This window comes from Protopterus annectens, chromosome 4.part1 (genome assembly GCF_019279795.1).
Source record: "Protopterus annectens isolate FY-2018-M chromosome 4.part1, PAN1.0, whole genome shotgun sequence".
In the NCBI taxonomy this organism is placed as follows: domain Eukaryota; kingdom Metazoa; phylum Chordata; order Ceratodontiformes; family Protopteridae; genus Protopterus; species Protopterus annectens.
Window position 1 is genome coordinate 82,793,118 of NC_056734.1, and position 12,281 is coordinate 82,805,398.

Consider the following 12,281-nt stretch of genomic DNA (forward strand, 5'->3'; position numbering starts at 1 on the left):
TGACATTGTCAGTTGTTTGTACACTGCTCCTCCACTCTCTTTGAGTTTAAAGTGTGAGAAGTGCACACCTAAAGTTCTCCCACGTCTGTAAGAGAATTAGGATCTGGGGCCCAAGCATCCTCTAAGTTGGTCATTGGCCATAAGTATGTTCCAATGCATATCTATTACATTTCTAATGACGTTATTATTAAGTCCATAAGTTGTCACAAACCTAAGATTTTCACTCATTTTTGTGGGCCTTCGCTGTTTGTATTACAACAATGCGTCTTTATCCTAAGCACAACTCCAGTTGCTGGCAAGTACAATATTCAACTCCCTGTATCCCCTGTCCAAAAATCTATTATATAAATCCTGTCTGGCATGTTCAAATTCCCGTGTGGAAGAACTAATTCTTTTGATGCACATAAAGTGTGATTTTGGAATATTGCAGATGGTGTGGCGGGGATGCATACTAGATGCATGTAGCAGGCTGTTGTATTGTGGATATTTGCGAAATGTCTTGGTATTAAGGGTATGATCCTCATTCCGATACACAGTCACATCTAAGAAGTTGATACTATCATGATGTGATGTAAGAGTAAATTCAATACCCCACAGATTGTCATTTAGATACTCCAAAAATTCCTGCAGATGTATCACATCTGCCCACCACACCATCCAACAGTCATCCAAATATCTGCGCCACTATCTATTTCTACTTGAATAATGTTATGAAGTGGATCATAAATCATATATTCCTCAAAGAAAGCCATAAACAGATCCGCATATATGGGGGCAAAGGATGCCCCCATAGCTGTGCCCTGCAACTGTCAATAACATTCATCCTGGAAGTAAAATAATTTTTTTTCAAAACATGTTCAGCCAAACATACCAATAGAGTATTGAAGACAGGGGGATATAAGGCAGCATTCTCCAACCAAAATTGTAATGCTTGTAAGCCAGCCCAATGGGGGATACTAGTATATAATGCTTTTACATCCAGGGTGCACATCACTATTCCAGGCTCCAATTGTGTATCTGATATAATTTTAAGAAATTGTGTTGTATCCTGGATCCTTGCTCTGACTGAGGCCAATAAGGGTTTCAAAAACTTAGTCAAAAATATGGGCAAGGGTTCAGTCAGAAATCCAATACCAGAAACAATTGGTCTGCCTGGAGGCTGAGTTAATGACTTATGGATTTTGGGTAGTAAATGTAATATTTGTTTTTGCGGATCTGCTACGGTAAGATGGCTCTTGGTAGCGGTATTGATATACCTTCATCCACTGCCTGATTTAGGAACGTATCTATCTCTTTTTTAATGATGGGGGTTGGATCTATGGACATTAACATATAACATCTAGAGTTCGAAAGTTGTCCCCTACCGTCATTTAGATAGTAACTCATATTCATACAACCACAGTCCCACCTTTGTCGGCTGGTAAGATAACTACAGCATGATTGTTTTTGAGTTGTTCCAAGGCAGCTGCTTCCTCAGAGGAAAGATTATGACCCAAAATACATGATTCCCTATTTGGAAAGTGAAGCTCCCTCAATACTGCTTGTAAGAAAATCGAAACATGTTTATTCATTGGTGGTTGGAAGTCGGATTTGTGAAACCTGAATCCATCAGATCTTTGAGTGTTGTTATCTGCAAAAAATAATCTGAGATTAAGTCTGCGACAAAATTGATAAACATCAGTAACTATATTATATTCATCCACAAAAAATCCAGGTACAAAGCCAAGACCTTTATTCAATAAAATAGTTTGCTCATCAGTGAGTGATACATCAGATAGGTTTAACACATTTTGGCCAATATTCCTAGTTACTTCAAGATGCTCTGCAGCAAGCCCTCCACTGAGCTGATTCCTGCCCCCATGTTTATGTTTGCGGCCCCCACACCGCTTGCTTCCCCATCTAAAGGGTATTGTACATTGGACTTTTTGCAAATGGGTGATTCTCTAGTACTGACACTGTCATTATAGGTAAAGGAAGATTCCTGCCCTGATGTACTAGTGTATGGATTCTCTGTTCTCTTAAGGATAGATCTGGGTCTCTTTCTAGTGGTATTTATACTGGCAGCTCTATTGGTCTCAAAAAATCTAACAGTTCTCGATACTTCAAAAGGTCAACCTCTTTGGTAGTCAGTTATGTCTCTGTTAAATTTTTTAATCTTTCTTTCTCGTATTTGCTTTTCATAGATTGCCAGCTCCTTAGATAGCTTATTCAGAGAGATGGCATACTGTGGTATAGCCTCATATTTCTTACATTCTTCACAAAAGGTTTTCACCTCCAACACATTGATATCAACCATCCTTTGATAGTACGAAGTTAAAATATTAACAAAACATCATTAAGGCCTGTTGTAAGGCTAAATTCCATTCCCTGGTTAGTATATCCTCCGATCTACCAACCACGGGTTGGATGCGAATTCTAAGGCCTCTAGGTGCTATTTCTCTTTTCAAATATGCTCTGAATAGCCTAAGATGCCATATATTGGCCCTTAGATTTTTCAAACCCTTGCCCAGTTTATTAAAAGCAATATTACATCCATCCGTAGGATCAGTTTTGGAACCATTGTGGTTACTGCCTGGTCTGGTATCAATGCCAAATACTCCGATATCATCCCTATCAGCACATAACCCATCTAGAATGCTTTTCAGATCCATATTACTAATAATGATTATAATACTGATCCTGTTTATTTAAGACACAAAGAAGCTTTTCCAATTGTTGATAGCTAAAAGGGGAGCTGGATATCCAAGAAAAAGTTCCAATAAAAATATTGAAAACAGGGTTATACTATTTATCAGTGTCACTAGAGACAGAACTAGATCAGCATGGGTATCAAAACATTTTTTTATAATGCAAAATCTGTAGATATACGTAACAATAGAGCTGTCAGAAGAATACCATTATCCAAAGATAACCATGGGGCACCATATAAAGTGGGCCCAAACAAAGCCTCTGACAGACCATACACATAGGTAAATACACTAACCAAGAGATTTGAAACAAAACTATAAAAATATGTAATATCACTCCTGAAGTATGTTGCCCCAAGACAGAAATACTAAGTTATTATATGGATAATAAACATTCCATCTACTATTGTTATTTCAATTCACAATAATTGGTATGCCCACCACCTTATATATACTGATGAAAACAGAAGGCATAAATAGCCAACATATGTTTTCAAGCAAGGAGAAAATGCAGCATGAATATATTGCAACCAAGCTACACTTTGTGTCTTTCGGCTTTTTCCCAGTTAGGGGTCGCCACAGCAGAACTCCGGTCCACTAATGATTGGCAGTTAATTTTTACGTACCGGCTTGCCAGGCCTGACGCACAACCTACAACAAAGGTATGCCCATTCATGCATGTCGCCATGCAGAAGACGCTCTAGCTGAGAATTGAACCTGACAGCATCTTACTGTGAGGTGACAACGCTACCACAGCACCACCACCGCGGACTGCAACCAAGCTACACTAATAACACTAAATGCATTGGAAAGGATACATATAAATATAGATAACACATTCAGATCATATATAGTTGTAACATTGTGACCTATAATGACTGATTGTAGCAACACTTAAATATTACTCTATTAAATGTAGTACAATTGTATTATATATTAATACACTATTATTGTCATAAAGGTCAAAAAACATATAATATAGCCATAACATATATATTGTTGCTTCATATGATAAAGACCAATACCGCCCTAATATTTATCAGCGCCATATTTTATCACTTTAGCATCTTAGTGGCATATTATGGCCACCATTCAGAGCCCAGTATCTATATGATATAGACCCACTATGAATTAATAGTCTGAAATGTCCAGTATCCAATTTATTACCAATTTCTTTTACAGTTAGTCCGAATCAGATACAAATCATATCCCAAAAAAGGACTTCAACAATAGCTATCTATTTGTACCAAGTATTCCACATTACACATGTATTTTACCATATGCATCTCCTAGTTTTTAAACTGTGAACAGCCCTTCCAAAATACATGTATTATGGTGTCTATATTCCCTCTCCTTAACTAAGGATGAGCATATCCAAATGTAGAAATAAAATGAAAATAGAAAATGCCTGTTTGAAAACAATTCAAGCCTGCAGAAATGGTATTGCAAACAGTCGACAATAATATAATTAAGGTGTTCAAAATGTCCCAAAACACAACAGCTTGCCTTCCCGTGAATACGCCAGAAAAGTATGACAGAAAATGTCAATAATTCCTGATGTCCATCCATAGTTGAACAAAAACTGACATGGAGCAAGTCCCAGTTACTTTGGGTTTCCAAACTAAAGTCGACAAAGAACAGTAGGCCTTTCCACATTCAATATGGATGTTCCCCAAATTCTGACCATTAATCCTAGTCACAGCCACGATGAATTTGTATGAGATAATCCATATATGTCAACAAACAAACAAGTTGTCAAGATGTTATACTGCCCCAGATATTATTGTCCCCATTTCATTTAAAACGAAACTCAAATAATAAGCAGTACCTTATAACCAACTGGTGTCACATTTGATCCTCCCAAAGAAACGAGAAAATAGATATACATTCAGTTATAATGAGAGTGAAGCATCAGGCCTCCTGAAAACTCGACCATTAGCAATAACAATTTGTTCTTCTTCTAACGGAGATTCTGACTCAACATCCAGATACTGTAAGACAAGTAGGAAAAGTAAAGAAAATACCACAGATCCAAAATATAATAAAAGTGAAAAGTATTCCAGGTTGATACACTGAAGAGGTGAAATTTCTTCATGTACCGACAGCGCCTGTACCCACAACCAGCAGCAGAGCAAACGCAAACTGAAGCAACCCAATGCTCTGCATGTACGGAAAATGCAAGGCCAAACCATTCACAATACAAACACCAGTGGCCAGCATAGAGTACAACAAGCACTTTAGAAAATAATTATAGCATGAATACTTTATTCAGACCGGTTTCGGCTAACCAGCCTTCTTCAGTGAAAAGGCATTTTACAAATATTACATGACATGACAATATATACACTCTCCCAACCAATGACAAACATGGTCTAACCCAAATACTACAGATACATTAAATATTAATGAGACAACATTATAGATCAAAAGTATATATCTATAATACATATAAATGTAAAAATAACAAAATATGCAAAAATAATTTTATATATATAAGCAGATAAGCATACTCTATATGTATATATACAACATATGATGAATATATATATCTATATATATATATATATATATATATATATAGATATATATATATATATATATATATGGATCTACCTGACTAGATCGAAACTTCATAACACCGACAAGCACTTCACCGACACCACATAATCAACAGTTCACAAACACGACACCACATACACTCAACACATCATAACAACAAACAAAACAAATCCCCTATCCAAAACCCACACACACAACACAAGCACACCAAAATCCTTACAAACCAACACTAACCCTTACATACACAACTATCTACAACCCTAACGAAACCTAACCCTAAGGTCCGTCACTATCGCACACTCACCTAACCCGCCTAACACCAACTCACTTAACCCGCCCCTAACCCAAAAAATATCACTACTGCACCCTTACCTAACCCGCGCCCTAACCCTAACTCACTTATCCCACCCCTATCCCTACAGACTGCCAACATCGCACACTTACCTTACTCGCACCCTTACCTAACCCGCGCCCTAACCCTAACTCACTTATCCCACCCCTACCCCTACAGACCGTCAACATCGCACACTTACCTTACTCGCACCCTAACAGCCGTCACTACTGCATACTTACACATCCTTTCCCCATCTCAGTGTTCTCAGCGTCGGTGTCTTCCTCCGTCGGTCTTCTGCCTTGTCGATCTATCTTCTGGCGCTTTGTCGGTGTTATGACGTTTCGATCTACTCAGGTAGATCTATATATAAATATATATATATATATATATATATATATATATATATATATATAAACAATATATAGCTGGATAGTATATTTGGCCACATGTAAGTGTTCCACCTTTTATGTGGGTCAAACATCTCGTTCATTGAGAATAAGGATGTCAGAACATAGAAGTGATGTCTGAAACAAAAGGGAGATGAATGCCCTATATAGACATACTATCAAACATCCTAATGCTGAATTTAGATTCATGGTAATAGACAGAATCATTGGTGATAGGAGTAACCAGCAAGGTTGGCACACTATTCTTAATTATAAAGAAAAGTATTGGATCATCAATTTAGGAGCATTATTTTCTCCTGGACTCAATGACCACTTATGAAAGATACCACAGATCACTGCTTTACTTCTTTTTTTGATATATTGTTTATATATATATATATATATATATATATATCTATATATATATATATATATTCATCATATTTTGTATACATATATAAATATAGAGTATGTTTATCTGCTTATATATATAAAATTATTTTTGCATATTTTGTTATTTTTACATTTATATGTATTATAGATATATACTTCTGATCTATAATGTTGTCTCATTAATATTTCATGCATCTGTAGTATTTGGGTTGGACCATGTTTGTCATTGGTTGGGGGAGTGTATATATTGTCATGTCATGTAATATTTGTAAAATGTTTTTTCACTGAAGAAAGCTGGTTAGCTGAAACCTGTCTGAATAAAGTATTCATGTTATCATTATTTTCTAAAGTGCTTAGTGTACTCTATGTTGGGCACTACCTTGGGACACTGCCCAACCCATAAACTCTGTGGTGTGTTTGGTAACTGCATAACACTTTAATACCAATAACTACATAGCTAGGGGTTCCAATATTAGTCCTGGCAAATGTGTGCATGTATTATTATGTGTAAGTGTGTATATGTGTAGGTTACAGTATTTTGTAACCTCTTTCACCCAGTACATCACCCATTGTCATAATTTGCAAGGCCTGGTGATGTCCCTCACCTTAGAAGGACCTTTGGACAAGTGTCATCCCATAATCTCTATGGCATATGCGATAAATGCGTAACAGTGTAGTAGCAATAAATAGGTAGGGGTTCTAATCTCAGTCCTGGCAAATGTGTGTTAAACAAGAGTATATTGTGTTTGTGTGAGAACGACATCCATGGGATGGGCATGGTTTCATATTTTATGCCATAGTACTTGCAGTACACATTCCTAGGTCTACTGTATGAGGTCCGTGTTCACATCAACTGTAATGGTATCTGTAGACACTCTTCAGCCCTTTAAGCCCAGTGCAAAAGTATGGAATAGTATGGTATGAATAACAAGGTAGGTTGGTCTGCTAATGTCAGTAGTGGCAAGGGTGTGTGTGTGTGTGTGTGTGTGTGTGTGTGTGTGTGTGTGTGTGTGTGTGTGTGTGTGTGTATATACACGTGTGTTTGCATTGGTGTGTATAGCAGTGGTTGTGAGTGTGTAGACTTGTATGTGACACTATTTTGAGTACTCTCACACCCAGCACACCCACCATTGCCATACCTCACAAGGTCACATGATGTTATTCACCTTACACATACCTTGTAACACTCATCACACTAGTAGTCCTTTGTCACTTGCAATAACCGCATAATAGTGCCTTACCACAGCTTGATGGGTAGGGGTTCCAAACACAACACTGACAACTGCTATCCTGTGCGTAAATGTGTGTGTGTGTGTGTGTGTGTGTGTGTGTGTGTGTGTGTGTGTGTGTGTGTGTGTGTGTGTGTGTGTGTGTGTGTGTGTGTGAACAGTATTCTCTGTGTGTTTGGTTGACACAATATCCTCTGGGGTTGAGGGCGTTAGCAATCTGAGGTGTGTTCCACCCACCACACTTACCATTGTCCACTCTACAAGAGCTGAAGTCAACCACCATAGACTTAGATACAATCCCTCAGCCCTATAAGCTGTGAGGCACATGCAAGAACTGTTACACAGACCTGGAAAATGTGTGCAGATACAGCTGTACCTTGGCTATGACATGGTCAACGTGTTATAACACTGTCATACCCCTCGTTGGTGATGTCTGCAGGACCACATCCTGCTGACACACAGACACCTGGAACACAAACAGAATACAGCATGTGAGAACATATTCACTTAGTGTTACTAACACCAATAATGCATCATGGCTGAAAAGCTTCACACATACTCTGATGTGTACCCATTACAAATGCCAGATGACAGCACCTTACACAGCATTAAAGAGCTACACTCTACTAAAGTCACCCTGTGTATCAGACCCATATTAGCATGTCCCTGCATCAATGGTATGGATGGCAGGGATGTGGCATGGGTATCATCATATGCACAGAGTGTTGTGTGGGTTTGCCAGAAGCCTAGGCAGGGCCATAAGGTTGACATCATGTGTGTGTGTTTGGGGCATGTTCATTAAATGGGCTGTGCAGGGGTGGTGTGTGTGTGTGTGTGTGTGTGTGTGTGTGTGTGTGTGTGTGTGTGTGTGGAGATGACTTGTCTGATGGCGATGTGTGTGTTTGTATGCACACAGTCACACCATGTGGGCACCCTACACAGGGGTATTTTGGACAGCTGTAGACCATACATGGCAGGGTGTACAGTACACCATCTCTGGCAATAGACATGGGAACTGGGCCTACCAGGGGTATTACCAGCACCACCAGGGCTGAGTCCAGATGCAGTACTACTCCCCAATGATGACTGCTGCCTAATGGATACATGTCCCTGTTGGGACTTGCCAGGACCACGTACCCATGGCCTGCTGTGTCATGGCGTGGACATGGACAGCACACCCCCTTTAGTAGTGATGGTGGTACTGCCAGTATGGGAATATGATGGTGCATGGCCAGGTAGACCCTCAACTGATCTTGGCACTGCCCTACATCCACGTGACTGCTGACCATCATCCACCAAATGCTCAAGCACAGATATTCCACAGTTGAGGAGTGCCAAGGTCTCCCCCCACCATCTATCCATGACCTCAGTATGCTCATATTTGGCCACAGTGAGTTCACAAATATCGCCACAGACACCAGGGACATGTTTATCCCAGACCCAGCATATATGTCACTTGTTACGTTCATAATGTGCCTGTGCCTCCATGACAGCCCAAAACATGAGTCTGTTAACTGCTGCTGTGGCACTTGCAACAGGGGCATGACAGGCTGCAATCCTCCTCTGAACACCTCTGCCCATCTGCCTGTGTTAGACCTCACCAGCATTCTGGCCTGCATCCTCACTTGCCATAGTCACCACAGTAGCCTGTTCCATGCCACCATCTGCCAACTGTCCATTTTCTGTGGCCACTGGTGACGTGGTATGTGTGGGCATTGTGGCTGTGTGCAGGGATGGGGTTGACAATAGTGGGATGCCAACTGATGGCACAGATGCAGCCTCTGACAACCCCACCTGTGCCTCAATATGAGTATCATCATGGTCAGATTCTGCAGAGACACTGACATCAGAATCAGAGCAGGAGGGACCGCGGCCACCATGTCCACCTGTGAGGAAAAACAACATATGTAAATTACTACCTGCACTATATAGTTTGCTGGTGCACACACACACACACACACACACACACACACACACACACACACACACACACACACACACACACACACACATACAGGTGAGATGCTTCAAAGGCATTACATAGACCTCACATTAGCCGACTAAGGACATTCATGACACAAAGTCAGACAATAACATACACACACTGAGATATTGTGTATGTCTTGTGATATATTACATGAGACCTCAGAAATCAGGTCATAACATTGCCATCATTTCATATGACATATAATCTGAGCAATCCAACTGAAGAACATACACATCAGTTACAGGTAACATATGGTAAATGAAATAGGTACAATAGGCTGGTTGTATTAGTGTGTATACCCTGAAAGTAATATTCTGTTAAACCACCGTTTGATTTAATCACTGTATTCAGTCCTTTTGGGAAGGTGTTTATCAGCATGGCTCATCTTGACTTGCCAGTGTTTGCACACTCTCCCTTACAAAACACCTCCAACTATGTCAGATTGCAAGGGTATTCCCTGTGTGCTGCCCTCTTCAGGTCACCCTGCATATATCCTATTGAACATAGGTGTGGTATCTAGCTGGGCAGTGCAGAACAATGCACATGTTCTGGTGAAGCCATCCTTTTGTTGATTTGGATGTATAGTTTGGGCCATTGTTGTGTGGAAAGGTGGAATTTCTCACTATCCATAGCTATGTGGCAGACACCAGAAGGATTAGAGCAACAAGGGACCAGTGTTTGGAACTGTTCATAATCCCCTCCAACTTGGGTACAGCCCCAGTTCCAGCTTATGAACAGCAACCCCAAAGCAGGGCACTGCCATCACCATGCTTCACTGTTGAGGTGGTGGTGTTGTGGTGATGTGCAGTGGTGTTACTGTGCCAAACAAACCTGTCAGAATTGTGGCCAAAGAGTTCAACCATGATCCCATATTACCATAACATATTTTCCCACTTGCTTTTTGGAGACCTGATGTATTGTTTTCAGACTTTCTCCAGGCCTGGATATTGTTTGGTGTGAGGAACTCCTGCCATCTTCCAACCCTACCTTATAGGCAAGATGGAGACCATGGAAGATTGTTGTGATATGTAGTACACACTTAGTACTTGCAGGAGATTCCTGCTACTCCTTCACTGTTGCTGTAGAGCTCCTGGCAGCCTCCCTGGCCAGTTTTGGTCTTGTATTCTAAACCAATACTGGAAACACGAGCACAAACTTAGAAAGACAAAAGTCTTCTCAACTGATCAGAAATCCACTTTACTGTAGAACACAAAAGTACTGCAAACTGAATAAGGTTAAACGCTTTTCATTTAATACTTTGGCTAAATTTCTTCAGATAAACATCAGCTAAAATTACATGTTTATAAATCACTGCTCATTAAGCTTAATTGAACAAGTGTTTAAAATCAATTAACTTTGAAAATCACTGTGGGTTTCATTTTACAGAGAACCAAATACCTAGTTTAAACCTCAGCTAAATGTGCTTCAACCCTACTATCTGCAGGTAAGTAATGTATACAAGAAATATAAAACCATATAAAATTATATAAAAAAGTATGTATATGTAATCAAATGTATATAAATATATATATATATATATATATATATATATATATATATATATATATATATATATGTGGATTCCTATTACAAGAACGAAAGTTCACTACTTCGAACTTGTAATAGGAAGCCTCAGTTCTGCAAAAGTTCACTTTAACGAAAGTGAACTTTTGCGTAAGTGCACTTCACCGAAAACACCACAGCACAGTGGAGGACATAAAAACAAGCTATGTCTTCCACTACGGTGCGGTAGTCACGAACCTTAGGGTTAGGGCACGGGTTAGGGTAAGGGGATAGATAGTAAAGCTTACCCTAACCCATGTCCTAACCCTAAGGTCCGTGAGTAATGCATGGAAGTTCAGTACAACACCCGTTCATTGTACTGGACTTCGCGTAAGGGCACGTTCAGTTAAGTGCACTTTCGCTGCAGTGAACATTCCCTGCACAATTTTGAATTAGTGAAAATTCGATGTAGTGTAACCCATATACATATATATATATACATATATATATGTATGTATATATATATATATATATATATATATATATATATATATATATATATATATATATATATATATATATATATATATATATATATATATATATATATATATATATATATATATATATATATATATTTTTTATTTTTTTTTTTTTACCAATACAAATGTCTAACTAAAACAGTATGCATGTATAAATAAAATATCAGTCTACAAACAATGAGTAACATCTTAACACCAGACTGTGTGTTACATAACTCAGTTAACTAAAACATTTACTATGTGTTTATAAAGTGTAGACTAGAACCATAAGGCACTACACTTATAGTGATCATCTCTCCAGGCTTTTCAGTTTTAGGACACATGCTAAAGAACAAACTTCATTCAAACCTGGAGGACATGCAGCATTCACTTGCAACTGCCACATTAGCTCAAGTTTCTCCAAAAGAAGAAAGGTAGGACTGCTACAACTGTCAGTGGGAACATGATCATTAGCCATAAATTTAAATTTGTGTAATGGATATCCACATATAACCACAGATGTGCACTTGTGTGCATTACTAAACCCCACCCACTAATCCATTTTGCACTGACATATGCATCTAGAGACCCTATAGAAGACAGTTAAATGCTACCTCATTACTTCCATGTGCATTTTGGCCTTATCTTGACACTCCTCGCCTGTTGCCACCCACCTCCACAA